This window comes from Podarcis cretensis (genome assembly GCF_951804945.1).
Source record: "Podarcis cretensis genome assembly, chromosome: 9".
NCBI lineage: Eukaryota > Metazoa > Chordata > Lepidosauria > Squamata > Lacertidae > Podarcis > Podarcis cretensis.
In genome coordinates, this window is record NC_137178.1 from 55,046,104 (window position 1) to 55,066,628 (window position 20,525).

The window sequence follows — 20,525 nt, forward strand, 5'->3', positions numbered from 1 at the left end:
TGGCAAACCAGAGCAGCGCACGGAAACGCCGTCTACCTTCCCGCCGGAGTGGTACCTATTTATCTACTTGCACTTTGACGTGCTTTCAAACTGCTAGGTTGACAGGAGCAGGGACTGAGCAACGGGAGCTCACCCCGTCACGGGGATTCGAACCGCGACCTTCTGATCAGCAAGTCCTAGGCTCTGTGGTTTAACCCACAGCGCCACCCTTGTCCCTAACTCTGTAGTACATAGAGATATTAGACATGTCCTATTCAAGGAACACACCTATACAGTGCCTACAGCAACTTATGGTACAACATAATATTTATGTGTGTTCAGTTTATGGTATAAGAAAACATGATGGAAAGTGTCCCATGGGATCACAGTTGCCTCCAGTAATGTTTCCTCCTTACTTCCCTGAACTCTTATCTACAGGCAGGCACAGCCTCAGATCACCGGTGCGGCCTCAAAATTCGTGATTTCATTACTGCATGGGCCCTAGCATATCCTATCTGCATTTCACTGTGATCTGCAGACCATAGAATTAAGTTGAAATTTGTTTAAGTGCAGCAAATCTGTTAGACCTGGTTTCTTCTGCTTTCCAGTAACTGAAAACAAGGCTCAGAATTAATGAAGAAAGAAAAAGGAATAAATTAGACTACATTAATTTGGTTGAGTACTTTTGCTCTTCTTCATAGGTCTATTATTCCTCCCTGGTTAACTGCTCTGGACAAGTTACCAGTGTAGAATGTAATATCATGAGCCTATTGATACGGCCCAAGATTTCTCTGTGCGGAGTTTATACAATGAATACACTGAAAAATGTGACACAGAACCAGAGCTCCCTCTGAAATGGTGGTTGTAGAAGAAAAAATTAAACGAAATCCATAGCTTCATAGCTTCCTCATAAGGAGCAATGTGTAGAACAAGCCTTCAAATTTCCTAATAACATAAAGGGATATATAAAGCTATATACAAACCATGTGTCCCAACACAACATAATGAACACTTAACATTGAAATCAATGAGTTTACATATTTAATCTTGCCTTGGGTTGTTGTGGCCAAGAACTAAAAGGCAAAAAAATGTGTCTCTTTTAAAAGTTATACATTTTTAGCCTTGTATGTGTTAGAAATATTTATTATTATTATTATTATTATTATTATTATTATTATTATTATTATTATTTTCGAGGGGGAAACACTCTGTTGCAGATGAGGACATTTGGCCAACTGGCAGAGCCAATGTGGAGTAGTGGTTAGAAAAAGCTTTCCAAACTTTTCATGTTCATGACACACTTTTTAGGCATGCATCATTTTGCGACACAGTACTACAGTTTTCCTAGCAAACTGGAGGTTAAACGAACCCCTTATAAGAGACACAACTTTTAAAAGACATCTGAAGGTATCGGAAGGTTTTTTATGTTCTATGTTTTATTATGTTTTTATATGTGTTGGAAGCCGCCCAGAATGGCTAGGGAAACCCAGCCAGATGGGTGGGGTATAAATAATAACATTATCATCATCATCATTATTAGTTGTTGTTGTTGTTGTTGTTGTTGTTGTTGTTGTTGTTGTAACCAGCTTATACAAAGCACAGCACATGTGTAGCACTTACTCTGAATGATAACTCTGATCTAAAGCCCTAAAACAGTGTATTTCTTGTCTGCACTGTACTGTATGTATCAGACTGGGTGCCTGTCTGTTTCATGAGAAGTCATGTATGATTTGACCTACCTGGGGCTTAGCCTGTGTCACAAATCTGCTTGGTTACTCCCTGTGTTTTGAGCTGTAGTCAAGACTGCATTAGACAGAGCATTTGCAATGTAGTCTACTACCCAGTAGGCTCAAACCCCAGGTGGCTGGTATAACACAATATTGCCCAGGCTTCTGCAGATCAGCCTATCTGTAAGGTGGGCTTAGGAGCAGATCCGTAACACAGGGTTTCTTCTGCTCATTCGTTTTAGCTCTAAGTTCTTCTCAATGTTTTCAGAATCAGGATAAGGTTAGTGCAGAAAATGCACTTCGGAGTCCCAGTAAGAAGTCTTCATGGATAAGAGCTCAGCCATCATTAATATCACTATCACTTTTCCAGGTAAGCAACAGGTAAGTTTTATCTCAGCAGATAATGAGCATTTTATCCTGTCTGAGTTCTCTTATTCATGTGTGTGCTGCTGCTTTCTGCAGATGAGTGCTCTATAAATCAATAGAACAACAAAATCTGAACTGTGCCTAGATAACTAAAATTGAGGCAAACAACAGCATTATAACAATAAAATACATTTGCTTATGATTTCACACAACACCTTTGGAAATGGCTTAACGAAAACACGAATCTAGGATAAGAAAACTATGATAAGTATAGTCAATGTGTACAAATAACATTTCTACATCAGGACTGTGTTTACGGTAGCTTTCATGATGCCTTACCATTTTAATTATGGCATTGCACACAATAGCAAGGCAGGGCTTTATATCCCATGAATATGTATGGCCACCAAACAAGGGAGAACTCTAGAATCAGATGTACACTTTGGCTTTTTGACAGTCTCAGCATGGATTCATGCCAAGCCATTTCCCCCACAATGGGATGTTCTTTCAAAACCATCATGTGCTGGAAAACAATGAGAAATTGGGCTGTAGGAAGGGTCCAATACATACTGGAATCATTTCCCAGTCTTGCCTCTTGCACGGTAAGGCGACAAGGGTGGTCTCAAACTGGGGCCTCCTGCATCTTAATGCACCATGAGTGCTCTGGACCATTTAACTGCCCGTCAGACCAGGCTCCATAGGGCAAGAACGTCCCCTGATCTGCAGTTCTGATCTGAATGCTGATAGCTGACCCTACAGCCTCCCAAAGGCCAGTTGACCTCCCAAGCCAATAGAGAGGCACGAGGTCTTCCTTCTAGGCTGGTCTGGTGGTCTTGAGTAACTTGTCTCATCAAGTAACAATGTAGATATTCACCCGCAGTCTCCTCATAGCTGCCCTGCCCTTCCTGTACTGTTCGTGACCTTGACCCTGGCCCTCTGCTTTTGAGTGTCTAAGCTGGTTATTTCTAACCATTTATGACTAAGCCTCCAATCTCTGGCCCATATGGCCACAGTCTTACTTGTGTCAGATTAAGACTCCGTGGAAATGACTCAACAAGCTACACCCAGGCTTGACAACAGGCCAGCTCCACTTTGTGATTAAAAAAAAAAGTCTCTGTTGTTGTGAGGGGGAATGGGCATGTGTATTAACCACTAGGGTTTTTTAAAGTATGTTTCTAAAATTCACATTTGCAAAGAAAGACATGTTGACAACTAGGCAAGGTTGGAACATCCTTTGGTGGCAGGGAGAAAAAGAAGAAGAGAGAAACTGTTCAGCTTCCTTCATCATTCCCAAGATAGCACAGTAAGCAGCCATGACCAAATCCATACGCGATGAATGTTTTCCAGCCTAGGGTTCCTATTATCTGCTGCTAGAGCTGGAATGGGCATTTAAAACTGCAGCTGTATGTGCAGCTGAGACCATAGTCTGTTGACCTAACACAGTCAAGTTTTTTTGATACAACAAATCCTGGCAATATAATTTTCACAGAGGTGGACATTTTGTCTACATATGCTTAGGCTGTAGCTTTAAATACACACACACACACACACACACACACACACACACACACACACACAAAGATGGTCAGGAAATAGATATATTTTTAGCCAGGCAAGAATACTGTCGAATGAATGTGGCAAAGAGTTTTTAAACAAATGTGCTAGCATCTTGTATGAAGCAATATGGAGTTCACTACATAATAATGTCAAATCTGGTGATGCAGAATAGTTAAACAGATCTTTAAAATGGTGAACATGGAAGCATTTTTCACTGTAAAATTTATGGCTAAGAGTTCCATATGTACTGCTGTGGTGCCACAGCTAATAAAAAATAAGTTATAATCGCAGCTTTCATAGAAGTACAGGGGGCCAAGTCTACGGGTGTCAATCATTCCAATATTATAGCTGTTTAGAAAGCAGTTTCTTTTTCTATTAAGCCTTTCACTGCTTTTTTTACAAGCAAAATAAGCAGGAATGATATTCATTCCATTACAGACCCTCTCTTAAATAACCATGCCCATTCCCAGCAAATATAAAATCCATTTAAGGTATCTATATGTGCAGTATTATTCATGCTCATGCCTTGATCACATCCCGATTAGATATGGGAACATGCTCTGTGTGCGGCTGCCTTTGAAAAGTACCCAGAAACTTCAACTGGCACAAGCTGAAACTGCCAGAATATTGCCTTGCATACTATTCACATTCTGGAGCATATTACTTGGGTGTTATTCAGTCTTGCATTGGCTGCCAGTTCATTTCTGAGCCCAAGAATTGCATACAACTAAAGAGAAGAAGGTCTACAGGACTGACAAAAGTTCTACTTACAAAACGTTGGGATAGGAGAAAATACCTCCCAATGAAAATCCCTGGGGTGACATAATAAACTCAACAGCTGTGTATTTGCTTCTGATTTGTGTGAACCAGCATTGCATCATAGAAACATAGAGTTGGAAGGGACCCAAGAATCATCTAGTCCAATCACCTGCAATACAGGAATCTCAGGTAAAGTACCCATGACATCCATGATCAACATATGTGCTTGTTGGTGGGATTCTTGCAAAGGAAAAAAAAATGATGGACTAGGCAGACACTGCTCGGACCCAGGATGGTGCTTTATATGTTCTTAAACAAGTGGTCTAAACCACTGAGCCTCTTGGGCTTGTGGATCAGAAGCTTGGTGGTTCAAATCCCCATGAAGGGGTGAGCCTAGCAGTTTGAAAGCACACCAGTGCAAGTAGATAAATAGGTGCTGCTGTGGCAGGAAGGTAAACAGCATTTCCGTGTGATCTAGTTTCCATTATGGTGTCCCATTGCGCCGGAAGCAGTTTAGTCATGCTGGCCACATGACCCAGAAAGCTGTCTGCATACAAACTCTGGCTCCCTTGGCCTGAAAGCGAGATGAGCACCACAACCCCATAGTCACTTTTGACTGGACTTAACTGTCCAGGAGTCCTTTACATACTCAGGATCATTTAATACAGATTACTTGTTCCTTAGCTGCTATAAGAGCTTGCTTTGGATGTACTCTTGATTTGAAAACATGTTGGTGGAGCATGAAGATTCTAGCAAAAGAAGCAAATCAACAAAAAGACTAAATTCACCCTCACTTTACACCATTTCCCTGGATGTGGCAATTGAGTTTCCTTAGCATGAAATCTGAACGGTGGGGATGCAAGAGAATCCACAGAGCTCTGCATATTATAATGATAGTAAATTATTGGGCTAATGGAAGCAGGATTTTTTTACTAGTGAGATCTTCCAGGTTAACCAAACTGTTAGGTAAATGTTCATCTTTTAGCAATATTAGCCCAGGAATGATAGACTAAAACAAAGTCCCTTTACCATCCTTTGGAGCCACCTGAGCAAGGGAGTCATTTTGTATTTGTAAGCATTAGGAACAAATTGGGTCACCATCACTGCAGGAGCATTCAGTCTTCTATAGTGAAGAACATAATGGACCTAGTGACCTGTTGAGGAGTCTCAAAACCCTTTAAATCTCACCTCACCTTCCTGAGCATGTGGGTGGCCTCTGAGCCTCTGGAGATAAGAGGAAGCTGAAGCAGTCATTTATGATTTTTAAGACCTGCCAGAAGAAAAAGACTGAAGTATAACACTAGGGGCATGAACTCTTTGCTATCAGAACCTGATTATCTGTAGCTATCCTCAGATTACACTGCAGGGTAGAGGAGAATGTCTTAGCAACTCATATATTTTAAAAATATATCCTAACTGGCAATGTAACATGGCATCAAAGCATGATTTGAACCTGAGCACTGACTGTATGTTTTGGATGCGTAATGAACTCCTAAATGATTTTATTTATAAAGAGCTGCCTTAAACCAGGTCCACTTCCACACCCTACATTTAAAGCCCCTCAACAGTCATAGTTTCCCTCAAAGAATCTTGGGAGCAGTAATTTATAAGGGTGTTGATAGTTGTTAGGAGACTCCTGTTCCCCTCACAGATCTACATTTCCAGAGTGATGTAACAAGTAACAATTGACAATTGATCCTTCTTCCCAGGAAACTCTGAGAACTGTAGGTCTGTGCGGGGAAGGAAGTCCATGCCATTTAAAAATGAATTTCAAGACTAGCGCACCGGGGCTGCTAAACTGATGCCCATAGGCACCAGTGAAGGCCTTCACAGGTACAATAGCACCCATGTGGCCAGGGTTGGCAATTCCTGACTCAGAACATCTACATCACACTTTTCTTCCATTGCAGAACTCACAATAACGCACAAGGGGTTTCCCAGCTGATCTCCCATCCAGACATTGACCAAAGCCAGACAAGCTTAGCTTCAGCGAGACAGTTTCATTGTGTCCCCTCATACCATACCCATTGAAGAAAGGTGCCACCGAGCCTCTAGACCAGTGATTCCCAAACCTTTTCCTCCTGCAGAGCACTTGAGAATTTATGAGGGCCTTGGAAGACAACTTTGCAAATTTCTTCCTGCACGTTGTAGCAATTGGAATGTGCTGTGCTAGATACTGCATCATTTTTAATGGTGTTTTTATTGCTTCCTTTATTGCTTCTATCTTGCACTCAATTGTATCACAATTTGAATTCCATAGAATTCAAACTGTAATACAATAAAATATTAGAAAGGTGAATGTGATGGATGTGTCACTTCCTGTCTTCAATCGCAAATCCTCAGACATGCTGCTGACTACCTGAGTGAAGCTCACAGACCACTTGCAAAGCTCTGTGGGTTACAGTTTGGCAACCTCAGATCTAGGCACTTTGACACCTGCAGCTATGATTCTTTTGCCCCAAACTGCTTTAATAACCCAGAAGCAGCCTTTGCTACCAGGAGGAGCTCTGGGAAAACTATCAAAGCCATCTTAGCTCCTGAACATTAATAAGCCACCTCCCTATCTATAATTTTTGAAAATCAATACCTTCTCAAACTGTTCTGCAACAACCATTCACACCTGAATCATTCAGCTCAAGACAATATCAAGATGTACCTGTAACGAAGGGCTCATCTACACTTTTGCTTGAACCATATTTTGGTTGTATTGTGTACCAATTAATTCCCCCAGGTCCGAGAGCTTTTCCTGTTCTTCCATGGCTGGCTGTGCCTTGTGAAAATCCTATCTTACCTGCTGGGTTGAAGCTTGTTTAAGCAAAACCCTCTTTTCAAATTTTCTGTGCATCTGATGAGATCTGATTCAGCAGGTAACATTAGATTTCTACAAGGCACGGTCACAAAAGGGTGGCATCTGGCAATATAAAGCTGTGCTAACTCAGACCTAGCACTTTGGCCTGAACAATGCATCTCTCTTGCAGAAATTGTGTTTTCAGAGTACAGATTGCCAATGGCAACTAATCTTCTAACTGAAGATGCCTGGAATTGATCTGGGGATTTTGTGCATGCAAAACATGTGCTCTTATCATTTATGCCTCCTTCCGATGGTAACATCATCATAGTAAGTGCTTCTCACACTATCCTCTACATTATAACTGGAGGTTTACACAGTATGTCCTCTCCCTCTTCAGAAGATATTGGATTCAGAGGAAATAAGAGAGGAGTGCAAAACCAAACTGCACCTTACAGGTTTAGCAGAGAGCTAAGGGATGGTGAGAAAGGGCTGCTGCCATCACCAAGGAACAGCCAAGCATTATGTTCCATGTCCAACCTGCTTTAGATAAACAGGCTTCATCTTGATTGTTTTCTTGGGTGAGATAAGGCTCTTCAATCAATCGTAGGTGGTTCCTGATGCCAGAAAGACCAATTGACATTTACAGAAAGAACGAAATGTCTTTTGCTATAACAATGCTTTCCATTTGTATCCATAGTTAAATTCATAGTTTTATCTCCACTGTTGGAGGCAATCTGCCTCAGAATGCCAATTTTTGAGAATCACAAGTAGATAGAACAAGTGCTTTTTTCCAGAAAAAGAGGTACCAGAACTCACCATGAACTCTTAGAATGGTAGTGGTGCCCACCTGAGAGCACCGGTGAGTTCCGGCTAAAAAAAGCCCTGGGTAGAACATTGTTGCCCTTATGTCCTGCTTTTGGGCTTCCCATAGGTCATTTGCCTGATGCAGCTGCCCCTTCTTATGTTTTTGTTAACCATGCTTACAACAGTCCTGTAAGCCTGTATATCCATGATAAGCAAAATAATTATTTACTCGGCAGGAGGAGGATTTGAACAACGAACTTCACATTTCATATTTTCACCCACTAGGCTAAATCACTTCTTCGCACAGTGGTTTTCCACAACCAATTAAAATCCATGTGACCAACATGAGGCCATGCTCTCAGTCTTAAGCTCAGAGTTAGAAGAGGAAGAGCAGCCCTAATGCAGGGTTGTTACATAACCACCTGGGGATTAGGCCAGGCTCCTGTTGATGCTTCACAGATCAATTAACCTACAGGTGGTGGTATGGAAGCTGCAGGGCCTGAGCTGTGATTCTCATGGATGCCCTTCTCCAAGCCTGAGTCACCAGAGGAGGAAAGTGCTGCCTGCACCTCCACACCTGCTGAATGATGTAGAGAATGTGCCAGGTACAAGATCACAAAAATGCAAAGAAGTACTTGCCTTCAGGACAAGGGGTTGGCCCTTGAAGAAGCCCAGTCTCCCTCATGTCAATGAGGTGGAGACTGGGAAAGGTGGACAGGAGGAAGAGAAACATAAGGCTACCACCAGCTTTTGTTGAAGCAAGTTGCTCGCTCAGAGCTATCCATGGTGCTGCAACTACCCACCTGCCTTGATCCAATGGGTACCTGACACGGATGGGTCAGAGCACACCATTTTTTCGCTCCTGGGCATTAAATGAAATTGGCCATCTCAAAACAAAATAGCCAGAACAGCCAGAAATGCCAAGAGGCTGTCACAAAAGTAGTCCTCTTCTTTTCTTCCAAATACTGGAGAGCACAAAGTCCCAGAGGAACCTATCACTCAAAAACCCCAGCCTACACAAAGAGAAATTGTAAGAGAACAGGTGTTTTCACACCATGCTGTACTCTTTTTGTCGATATGAAAATGCATTATTTCAGTTTGAATAGATGCCCACAAAAAGCTGGAAGAGCATCTTCAGTTTTTTTAAAAAATGCAAACAACTGAACTGAAACTGTTCCTTCTCCAGATTGCATACGATGTTAACTTAAATCAGTGAAGAACAAATTCTAATCTATGGGGCATATGATTATGGAAAGGCACACTTGTTTATTCTTGAAGTTATGTTGGTGCTTCACTATTTCAGCTCCTATCCATTACCTTTTCCCAGCAAAGTATGTACAGGCAGGAGCAACATGCATCAATATGGTCCCAACTAATCTCCTTTCATGGGCAAAATTTCCCTATGACTTTTAAGCAAATAACAAGTATGCGAATCTCAAATGACTTTGACTGTACCACAATGGATGCTGCATATGGACTAAACCAGCTTGTCCTCTTGCACTCTGTACCTCTCCACCATTAACTGTCCACAAAGCAAGGGATGCTGCATTTACTTACAAGACAGTGTGTTTGTGAAATTCTGAGAGGTGAGAGTTTGATTTTAACTGCAAATTTGATTCTGAAAAAAATTACTATTTTCAACATTCAACATTCCATCTATAACATTTAGGATTACCAAGCCAGAAACCAAACAGTTCCTGACTCTTTAACAACCTTACAGCTGCAAATGAGGATGCATCAAAGATTTCCCTCCTCCACATCCATCACCCATCCATCTTCTATAGTGAACAAGAAGAAACAGAAGGGAAAGGAACCAGCACCATGCCCACCTGGAAACCACTCCCATGCCTTTCAATCCCCTGGCGCAGTCCCCAAGAAACCCTTGGTTTTCCTTACCCACTCCCCTTATTTTCTATGCCCTTCCTCTCTCTGCTGTGGCAAGCAGGCCATAAAACAGACTCTTGGGAGAGAGCCATTGGAGAAACTGAAACTGCCTTGTTTCCAGCAGTACTGGGGGGTTTAAAGGAAAGCAAAAGGGGTCCACGTGGCAAGACAGCAACACTACAAGGGGAGGAGATGAGTTGGATAATCTGTACCAGCATGTCTTTTCTAAAAAGATAAAGGTAAAGGACCCCTGAACAGTTAAGTCCAGTCAAAGGTGACAATGGAGTTGCAGCGCTCATCCCACTTCCAGGCCAAGGGAGCCAGAGTTTGTCTGCAGACAGCTTTCTGGATCATGCAGCCAGCATGACTAAACCACTTCTGGCACAACGGGACACCATGATGGAAACCAGAGTGCATGGAAACGCCATTTACCTTCCCGTTGCAGCGGTGCCTATTTATCTACTTGCACTGGCGTGCTTTCGAACTGCTAGGTTGGCAGGAGCTGGGACAGAGCAACAGGAGCTCACCCCATCACGCGGATTCGAACCGGCGACCTTCTGATCAGCAAACCCAAGAGGCTCAGCGGTTTAGACCACAATGCCCTCATGTTCCTTTAGCAGTTGCTGGGTGGTTAAACAGGCAGCCTGGCAATCCAGGCATTCACATGAGCACCAGACAGAGTCCAGGAGGGCACCTGCACCTTTAATAGTCATGTAGAAGAGGGACTTTTAGTAGGCGTACATGTCATGTAAGCTACACCTGTTGAACTCCCCTTATCTACACAACTCTAAAAAGCTGCAGGAGCCCTGCTCCCTTTTTCACCTGGCCACCAGAGGGGGTTTTTTTGCTTTTATTGGAGAAATCCTGAATAAAGGAAAGAATAAGTCCAATTCCTGTACATGTTGACAATAGAAAATCCTTTCCATTAATACAGCGAAGCTTAGAATAATCTGACAATCCGGAAGAACTCTACACCTGTGCCTGGGCTTTCTTTTTAAATTAGCTCCTCATCAACTCTTATTACTAAACAAGCAAAAAGCAGCTGTAGCTCTCCAGCTGTGATTAGCATTAAACCCTTCAAAATCCAGCCTAGCTCAGACAGCATCTCTCCCGTTGTACTCAATTGATTAACTCCTACTGGTTTGCAACTAAAACTAATCTATTAATTTAACAACCCTGGAAAAGCTTCAAACGGAGCGTGCTTCACGTCAGAGGAATCCAAATAAATCAAGCAACACATAGATCAAAAGGATGGCACTTTGGAGGTGTTTTAAGAGGGATAAATAACTTAAAAGATTTAAATCACGGCGTTTTCGTGTGCCTTTGGCTCTAAAACAGGGGATTGCTTTATTGATTCAACACACATTCCTCTCCTTTGCAAAATGCTAGCAGACTGGAATAATGTTATTAGTCTTCTGAGAGAGATAAAGCTAGATGGGCGGGGGGAGCCACAAACCAATCAGCCTCCCATATCATCCGTCTATAGGATCTGAGGGGAATTGCTGGGCTATTGACAAATGGCAAAGCTGGATTCCACCAGGCTTCAGAAGAGGCTTTCAAACTATGGTTTCCACAACACAACCCATCACTTTGCAATCGATGGAGGAAACGGTGACAAAAGACAGCTAGCTGTGGTCCTCAGATACGTATCACCTTGTTAAGTCATTGATGAGAAAACATAAAATGCTACCAAATATATATATATATAGAGAGAGAGAGAGAGAGAGAGAGAGAGAACTGATGTTCAACATGCTTGAAGTGCAAGTTTTCAATTTAGATAACAGCTCTGCACCTGTAGGCATTAGGCCCACTGGCCCACAAGACCAAATTACACATTGCATGGGAGATCTGCAAAGGGTCTGAAAACAGCAGCGGTGGTTGAGGAAGGCGTACTTAACCCTTTCCCCACAGGTCTCTTTTTGCAAGCAAAAACTGCCAGTCCATGGGATGGGAACACATGGGAACTCAACTGTATTTCCCTGTCAATAGAAAAGTAGCTTTGGCAGGGAATTTTGGGTTTTTTATTAAAAAAAATTATTAAGTTTTCCAAAAAATTTAACACATGCATTTCAACACATCATAAAACATTTTTACTTTTTCTTTTTGTCAACTTCCTACCACCTTTTCCATGGTATTTTTATTTCTCTCCCTCTGCTGCACCCTAGCTTATAAGTTCTTCTGTTGCTCATAGTTCAAATCCTGCTCACATATTCATCATATAATAATATTTCTTTGAATAGTCCAAAAAAAGGATTTTGTTATTCCACAAAACCTTCATCATTAGGTTCTCTTATTTTGGTTGCTAAGTTTGCCAGTTCTGCATACTCCATCGCCTTACTTATCCATTCTTCTATGGAGGGAACTTCTTGTTTCTTCCATTTTTGTGCATAAAGAATCCTAGCTGCAATTGCTTGGGCAGGGAATCTTGGTCACAAAATAGCCTGCAAAAGACTTAAGTACCCCTTCCTCCAGCACCAGGCTGTTTTCAAATTCACACATGTGTTGAGAGAACAAATATATTCCACATCCACACCATTTATTTATAGCACATAGCTTCCCCTCAAAAATCCTGGGATCCGTAGTTCACTCCTCACAGAGCTACAATTACCAGGACTCTGAAGAAACTACAGTTTCCAGGACTCTATTGGGGGAATCCTAGTACTTGAAATAAATGGTATAGCTGTGACCTTCTTCCAGGTAGTCAGGCATTAAGGTCCATTTGGGAGACCAACTCCTGTTTGGTTTTTAAAATCAGCAGCTATGATTCACTGACCCACTTGGAAGCTATTAAACCTTTGTTCTGAGTGTGGCTTGTCCTGAGAGGAAACTATTAAAGCCCTTTCAAGTCTAGAGCCAAATTTGGCACCTCCATGTCTGTCGCTCTGAAATTCAAGACCTTCCCAAACTGCTCTATAACACCCAGACCCACCTGAATCAATCCACACATGACGATCATGGCCAGATCAACCTGTAACTGTAATGAGGCTTTGATCTTTGTCTGCAATTTAAAATGTGTATATCAAAGCTCTGTTGTTGTATCACAAGGACTGAGTGCTCTAATCAGGAGGATACCCTGTTTTGCCTTATGCACAGAAAAGAAAGAAGCAAAAGTTACAGAAAATATATTATGAAGAGTCCAGGTATCAACAGCTAAATGCTGAATGCTTTTTCTGTCAAAGTGTTAAAACAGTTGATTGACCAAGTGGTCTTAGATTGGTAAACCGGAGCAGCTAGGGGCTAGGGTCTGAGCTAATCACTGAAGTTAAACAGATTTGGCTGGCTAGATAATTGAGGACTCTTTATATTTAGTGGATTGTGGCGCTGTGGTCTAAACCACAGAGCCTAGGGCTTGCCAATCAGAAGGTCGGCAGTTCGAATCCCCATGACGGGGTGAGCTCCTGTTGCTCGGTTCCTGCTCCTACCAACCTAGCAATTCGAAAGCATGCCAGTGCAAGTAGATAAATAGGTACCGCTCCAGCAGGAAGGTAAACGACGTTTCCGTGCACTGCTCTGGTTCACCAGAAGCAGCTTAGTCATGCTGGCCACATGACCCAGAAGCTGTACAGCGGCTCCCTCAGCCAGTAAAGCATGATGAGCATCGCAACCCCAGAGGCATCCGCGACTGGACCTAATGGTCAGGGGTCCCTTTACCTGTACCTTTATGCAACATAAGGCATCAGCAGAATAGGGAAGGAAACAATCTTCAGTGACTCCCCCTGTAGTCTATCCAGGTTCCCCTTAAATCTGCTCTGGGAGGTCCCCCAACCTTCTAGAGACGATCTAGGGAACAACTCATAAAATGTATTGATTAACAACAGAATACAGTGACCTGAATGGGAACAAACAGTTCTGCAGAAGCACTGTGCCTGAAAAAATCAGATACAAAGGTAGTATACTGTTACAAAAGCCCTGTGCCTGCCCCTCTCTCTGCCAAGCAGTGGCAAGAGTGCAAGGGGTCAAAGGCACATACACAGGGTCTGTGTCCCTTTGGAGAATAAAAGACACAGTGGAGACTGTCATGCTTTAAGAAATAGGGTTTATTCGCCTATTTACACCTTCAGTCTGCATGGAGGGAGTCCAGATCTTACAGCAGTGCAGAAAACCCTTTTGTCTCCCTCTCCAAGATGGTTCTCAGCCCTCCTTCCTCCTTCTTCTTCCTAGAAGCACCTTGTTCTACCCACAGAGCAGTTATCCTGGCAACCTTCCAAATCTCCAGTCTCTGGGCACACCTGGGGCAAGAAGTTCACTTACATTGTTGACGACCCTCCATGGCTCTCTATTGTAATCTAACAGGTCTGCTCTTCCAAGAGCCAGTCAGGCTGCTTTGAGTAAGGCAGCCCAGGAATTCCTTGTCTGGCACAGCTCCGTAGTTAGTTTTTTTTAAACCCGTATCCCAATGAAAATCCTAGTATTCCTAGTGTTTAGGGGGACCTCCCCCCAATTCTATATCAATACTATAGTACCAAAGCTCAGAGGGTGATCCTGAAGCAGAGGAAAATTAGAGGCAGCCAAAAGAAGATGTAATGATGGGGTTTTCTAGTACCCTTCACAGTAACTGGGTACTGTTACTATAAAGAAGCAATGCAGAAGAAAGAAGCAGCAGCTAAGCCAGCTGCTGGTGGCTGGAAAGCCAGACAGGATGTTTGTGACTGTTACCATGGCAAGAAAGGGGCAGTCCATTCTCCGTATTGAGCACCGGATGTGAGCTCAGTGTGTGACATATGACCTGTACAGGATGTACAAGGGTGGAGTTATTCCTCTCTCTGCTGTTGTTTGTGAAGAGTGCAGACATCTTTATCTGTATGGCTGCTAAAGACAGAAATAAAGACATGTAAATACATTTCTGTCTGAGTCTGATTCCCCTCCCTGGGGAGCAGGGAGGAGGAGAGAAGCAGTGGTGTGTTTTTCTCACAGTCTGGGAAGAATCGCCGATACAGAGCTCGCCTGTTTACCTGCCGGGAGTTGCAGGGGGAGGTCAAAGGAATTCAGCCGGTGCCTGGAGAGGTAGGCACATTCCTCTGACCGAGGCAGAATTCCAACAGGTACAATGTACATTCAGTCACAAGGAGACAGAATTTCTATAATCTGTAAATGAAACAACAATGCCTTGGAACAGTAGTGAAGGTGACTATGGAATATAACCTGAGAGGTCCCCAAATGATTACAAGAACTGCCATTAAACCACTTGAAAACTGTCACCACAATCAAAGTCAACATATATGAACCTAGAACCAAGAGATAGCATTTCACTACAGAAAAGGAAATCTCTCAAAACTGAGGGGATTTGTAAAGAAAGGGAAGAGTCAAGAGGGTCTAATCTTTTCAAGATGCTTGGAAGCTAGGAACAGAAGAAGCTGGCACACGGAGTCAGAAATATTTTTAGAGCATTGACTGTGGATATTAAGTGATGTTGAGTATACTGCTGCAGAGACCCAGAACCATTAACTGGATAAGACTGCATACTTTGATTTAAACCAGTTTAGATCCAAAGAGTGTTATTTCTTCTTTTTAGAGGCAGAAGTAAGATCCACGGCGAGGCTGAAATGCTTGGTTTATGATACAGCCATGGATAAAATGGAACAACAAAGTAGCATAATGCAAGAGGATTTGCCGTGGCTACTTCATAAAATTCAGTAATACAGCTAAAAATCTGTATCTGCTAGATGCAGGAAATCCAGAGGCAGAACATTCCTCTTTAGACAAGCCTACCCAGATGCCTAGAAAGCTAAGGTTGTCTTAAGTTGTTTTAGTATTTTAACTTTTGTATATTTTAAAGTAGGGTTGCAATTTGTTTTCTTAATTTTACTGCTTTGTCTTTTGCAAACTGCTTTGAGGTTGTTTTTTTGTTTGTTTGTTTGTTTGTTTACAATTGAGTACTGTATAAACTTTATTAAATAAACAAATATTCAGCAGGTGGCTGTCCAGCCTACCCTGAAGACCTGCAGTGAGGGAGGGTTCACCACCATCCCTCTAGGTAACTGGTTCCATTTGCAAATTGCCCTTATAGAATAATTGCATGTGGTCTAAAACACAGGGATGAGACTGAGCCCTTTTAAAAAACAAAAGGAGAGCCCTGCTGGATCTGACCAAAGATCCATCTCTTCTATTATTATTATTATTATTATTATTATTATTATTATTATTATATATCACCATATACCCACAGGTCTCAGGACAGTTACAACATAAAATCACAATATAAAAACACAAAATACATAATAAAAACAAAAACAACTCAATGAACACCACCCCAACACATTTTAAAGGGCATTGGGTGTCAATCAGCCAAAGACCTGGTTAAAGAGCAACATCTTTGCCTGGTGCCTAAAGGTGCATATAAAAAAGTCAAAGTAAAGGATCCCTGGATGGTTAAGTCCAGTCAATGGCGACTATGGGATTGCTGCGCTCATCTCGCTTCAAGCCGAGGGAGCTTTCCGGGTCATCTGGCCAGCATGACTAAACCACTACTGGCACAACAGGACACTGTGACGGAAGCCAGAGTGCACATAAACGCTGTTTACCTTCCCACCGAAGTGGTACCTATTTATCTACTTGCACTGGTATGCTTTCGAACTGCTAGGTTGGCAGGAGCTGGGACAAAGCAATGGGAGCTCACCCTGTCGCGGTGATTCAAACCACTGACCTTCCAATCAGCAAGCCCAAGAGGCTCAGTGATTTAGACCACAGTGCCACAGGTGCCAGCCGAATTTCCCTGGGGAGAGCATTTCACAAGCAGGGAGCCACTACAGAAAAGGCCTGTTCACATGTTGCCATCCTCCAGACCTCTTGTGGAGGAAATACCCTCCAACATTTATTTGATGAAAATAGGGACGTCCCATTCCATAATGATTATTTTACTATTTATACCCCACACATCTTATTGGGTTGCCACACTCTGGATAGCTGGATAGCTTCCAACATATATAAAAACATAATAAAACATGTTTAATGCTTTAATTCAAAAACTTCAGTCTCTTGTGGAATTAATGCCTGGATTCAGGACACGTGACCCAGTATAACCCAGCGCTACAAGAGAGAAAACACAGCAAAGTCACTTAGGCCCAAATCCATGTGGGCAAAGCAAAGATGGAGACCAACCACCTCAAGCCAGTTAGAGAAGCATTTGTATAACCAAATGATACAGCACTCCTCTGGGGCAGTAAATACAATTTTCAAAGGAAAAAAGCTTACAGCTTTATCACCAAGAAGTGCAGCAGCAGTGCACATGGACATGCTGCCAAGGATTTGTTTTCTTTTAAGCTCTGCCAGGGCAGGCACCAAGGGAGACTGTAAAGGACATCAGACATTGTCTCCTAAGATTTGACGTTGGGGAATAAATTACAGAGAATCAACAGTCCAGTGCCAACGAGGCAAAAGGGGGAGGACGTGATTTGTCGTCCTTCAATAGTAATATATAGACTACCAAATTTCGAAACATAACTCTACATGGACAATGAGAGAATGGAACACTTTAAAAGCCAAGGAGGAAAAACTCCTAGTGTTACAGAGCTTTGCTCAAGTATCCTTTCACCCCTATCTCCTCCTTCCTTTCAAGGTCTAGATCAAGAAGAAAACATTTTGAGGAGGGAAGTTCTAAGAAAGGCATTTGTAATGTGAGGAAATGCAGATCCACCCACCTAAAAAAAATCACCTATACCAGCATTGAAACCTGCAGGAAAAATCAGCTACAGTTTTGTTGATTCATTTTCTACATCTACAAACATGAAGATCCATTTCTTTCCTTCACCACCAGGAAACTGAATCATTTTCATTGTTTAAATAATCATAACTAGTACATTGGATACAATGTTTTTATTTTTCTTTAAAATGCTAGCTGGCAAATTGCACCTAAATGGCTGTCTTTAAAAGGCCCATTTTAGTCACTGCTTGCTAGCTGGTAAGAAAACATTACTGAGACCAATCTTGCAAACACAAGTTGATACTATAATGATGGATTTTGCCATAAGTATATCACTAAAAAAGGAAAAAATAATGTTGAAATAAGTGCTGACAATAAAAATTAGAAATAATAAATAGAATATTGACACCCAGACCGTATAAGGGTTCCATTTCATTTCTCTGCTTTTCACAGTCATGCTTTTTGCTGAGTTCTTGAATGTCATGGAAAAAATTAAAGTCCCAAACTAGCTCTAATTATATGCACCTCAAAACACATCCAGCCAGTTCAACAAAGAGCCAGTAGGCATTGCTATGCATATGTTCATCCAAATGTAAATTTATATGGGCTGCACTTGTGGAAGCCTGTTTTCAAGTGCAGATCTCACTTGCTAAATTGGATATACGACTGTAACAAATGACACTATTAAAATCATTGCATGGTTGGCTTTCAACAGGCACACTTACTTTTTAAAAAATGGAACTTGAGTGTTAAGATTGTTAATTGGCTGTTCCTAGTATTTTCCTTTTATCTTACCTTCATTTAGCCAAACAGCCATCAGAATTTTGCATAAATGCAAATAAGCTTATATATAGAAGCCTTTTCAGAATAATTTGGTTACGCACAAGCTAACACAGAGTGTATATTTTCAGAAATATATAGGGATTACTCATAATACAGCATATCCACAGGGTTTAGTTCAAAGAAAATTCGGAAAGGATTCTTAGGCTTGAAAGAGAATATATCTCCTGGCTCTCAAAGAGAGGCATATAAACACTACAATCTGTTTTTCATTCTTGTGAGATTTGTCAAAATAGCCATCATATACCGAGTGACTTTCAACAGTTATGCCTAAGGGAACGCTTTTCATGATGTGTCTCAGGAGGAGCTCCTGTGGGCTGCAAAATACTTCTGACATCAGTTCTAGGGTGCAAGTCGGTTCACACTGAGTGCTGGTCCAGTCTCTAGGGCACAACCATTATGCAGTGAGGTGTAAGAGTGCACCCACACCGAACACCCATGCAATGGTGGGCAAACTCTCTTTCAGGAGTGCTTATCCACCATTACAGATCAGGCAACCTTAACTAATTTCCCAAGAAACCTCAGAGGGCCATGAAACACAGTCTGCAGACCACTGTACTAAATTATAGAATTTGTTATACGGCAAAGCTCTCTGAAAAGCTTTGTGATTTTGGGTTGCTGTTACTGAGTATGATAGTTAAGTGTTAACCCTGACTTGGAGGGCCAACATATAACACCCACTTTCTTCCTTTCAAAGGCAGAATGCCGGCAGAGTCCACTATAGTGTACTGTGAATTTCTGACAAGACTTGTTCCTTTTCTGGATCTAGAGTTATTTTTGTAGTGTCAGCAACACCTGGTGGAAATAGTGGGAAATATCCAAAGCAGATTTCTTCCAGTGTGTAGAAAGGAGATTGCCAATAACCAGCTTTTATTGACTTTTATGCTCAATGCCTTGCAGGACATCTTATGGAGAAGAAAAGGCTAAGGAGTAAATCCTACACAAATCCAGAGCAGAGTCCCTAAGACAGTTGGATGCCTCCTCCCAGCAACTCCTGCAGCCACGCTGGTGCTAAACATCTTGCTCTGCTTCCCTTTGCACCACACCATCGAGGCTGAGAGGGGTCTTGTTGTCTGGGGAGCCCAATACCTCCTCCATACATACACACCACCCAGGCTTGTGCCCAGAGAGGTCACTTCAGTGCTGCTAACTCGGCAAAGTTGGAGGCAGCAGTGATGAGTTACCAGTCATTGCAGCCACAGCAGCCCCTGTGATTCTCCAGCACTTTGACTTCAGCCCCAGAGGCATACTCCATTGCCTCTCAAGACAGAGAGAAAGAAACGGAAAAATGTTGGAGGGTATGGAGCGTATGGAGTTACCCGACCCCCAAGCCATCTCAAAGACAGCCCTGTATAGGGCTTCAAGTGTTTCAATGTTTAAAGTCTGATTATGTTTCTACATATGTTGAAAGCTGTCCAGAGTGTTTGGGGCAACCCCGTCTGATGGGCAGGGTATAAATAATACCGTTGTTGTTGTTGTTGTTGAATAGGACGTCCCTATTTTCACTGGAGAAATGTTGGGGGGTATATTTTTGTGAGGTTCCGTTATGTTGCATTATGTTACTGTTACTCATCATTTCAGACCCTCCAAGTGCCCCTATTTTCCAGGGATGTCCCTGATTTAAAGAAGCCATCCTGATTTCTGATTTGATCCCAGAATGTCCTGCTTTTCCTTAGGACGTCCCTAATTTCACTGGATAAATATTGGAGAGTATGGTAGGATGTCTCTATTTTCATTGGAGAAATGTTGGAGGGTATGAAATTATCCGACCCCTGAGCTGTCTGAAGGCAATCCTGCATAGAGAAGGTATGGTGTGTGTTTTTTATGTTTCATGTTTTATTATGTTTTTATATACGTTGGAAGCTGCCCAGAGTGGCTGGGACAACCTAGTAAAATGTGTGGGATATAAATAGTAAAATAATCATTATGGAATGGGACGTCCCTATTTTCATCGGAGAGATGTTGGCGGGTATATCCTTTGTACCCGCTTTGTGGTTCCTAAGAAATACATGAGCTCCACCGCGCCCCACTGTTGCTTTGACTCAACGCTTGCCGGCTTCCTCTTCTCCCTCTGGCCCAGGAGGGCGAGCGAGGCGGCGGCAGGAAGAGAAGCCCGAGCCCGGGGTTCCCTCTCGCCCTCCTCCTGCCGCTCGCTGCCTTGCTGGCAAAGGAGCCAGCA

General features: G+C 42.4%; 1 long non-coding RNA gene across 1 annotated transcript in view; it reads left to right on the forward strand.

Moving 5' to 3' along the window:
* The window catches only part of LOC307223769, a 301,182-nt gene that overhangs the window by 107,786 nt on the left and 172,871 nt on the right, over positions 1 to 20,525 (forward strand). The window lies entirely within an intron of this gene.